The sequence below is a fragment of the Penaeus monodon genome, chromosome 33, assembly GCF_015228065.2.
Source record: "Penaeus monodon isolate SGIC_2016 chromosome 33, NSTDA_Pmon_1, whole genome shotgun sequence".
Lineage (NCBI taxonomy): Eukaryota > Metazoa > Arthropoda > Malacostraca > Decapoda > Penaeidae > Penaeus > Penaeus monodon.
Genome location: NC_051418.1, coordinates 26,545,599 through 26,546,029, shown reverse-complemented (window position 1 = coordinate 26,546,029; position 431 = coordinate 26,545,599). Strand labels below are relative to the sequence as shown.

The 431-nt window shown below is 32.9% G+C and overlaps 1 protein-coding gene across 1 annotated transcript in view; it reads left to right on the top strand.

Moving 5' to 3' along the window:
* The window catches only part of LOC119594197 (DNA/RNA-binding protein KIN17-like), an 18,391-nt gene that overhangs the window by 6,946 nt on the left and 11,014 nt on the right, over positions 1-431 (top strand).

Genomic DNA, 431 nt, shown 5'->3' with positions numbered 1-431 from the left:
AGCAGCAAAAGAAACAGAATTAAGAAAACTAGAAATCTTACAAAATCAAGCACTAAGACTGGCAACCGGATGTCTTAGATCAACTCCAATCATAGCTCTCCAAGCATTAACAAACATTCCACCTTTAACAAACAGAATAAAAGAACTTGAATGCATTCAATTAAAAATCCTAAATAAACCTAATACAGCACCAGTAAAGCAACAAATAATAAAATGCATAAAAGAATATAATCCTCAGAGAGACAAGATCACTAATACACAGAGCTACGGAAACGAGAACAAATCTAAATCTAGACAACTCCGAACGTGATATCAAATATATCCCCAATACCCCCATGGCATGATATCTAAGAGAGTATACAAACTTTATGGACAATATAACAAAAAATACTCCTCTTAGTCACCATTCAAAAACAAAATCAGGAGTTAAT